This window comes from Priapulus caudatus, unplaced genomic scaffold (assembly GCF_000485595.1).
Source record: "Priapulus caudatus unplaced genomic scaffold, Priapulus_caudatus-5.0.1 Scaffold207, whole genome shotgun sequence".
Classification (NCBI taxonomy): Eukaryota; Metazoa; Priapulida; class Priapulimorpha; order Priapulimorphida; family Priapulidae; genus Priapulus; species Priapulus caudatus.
The window spans coordinates 235,471-235,934 of NW_014577268.1; positions in this window are offsets into that span (position 1 = coordinate 235,471).

The window sequence follows — 464 nt, forward strand, 5'->3', positions numbered from 1 at the left end:
GCCACCACCACCACCGCCGCCGCCGCCACCACCACCACCGCCACTACCACCTCCTACTCTTCCTCTTCGTCGTCTTCTTCTTCTTGTTCTCATTCTCAACGTTATACTAGTCATGTTTGGTTAAGTACCTTAAAACGTTAAGCCAACTATTGCCAAATAAATCAGCAAGCATGCCACAACAAGTTGGTCTAGTGCTGTTGCGTGATTCACGAACCTCGGGGGCATGCGCGCGTGCTTCAGGTACCCGGAGTATAGACTTCTTGCTAACGAGGAGGTGACGGCGTCGGCGGGCGTCGACAAGCGCTACACGGATGCGTCGCTCAGAGGCGTCATCCGCGACGTCTACTTCCTGTCGCGCACCGACTACCTCGTCTGCACGATGTCATCTCACGTACGTGTTATAACCAGGGGCGCGTAGATGTATGTATGTATATATATATAATTATTTATATATATATATATAA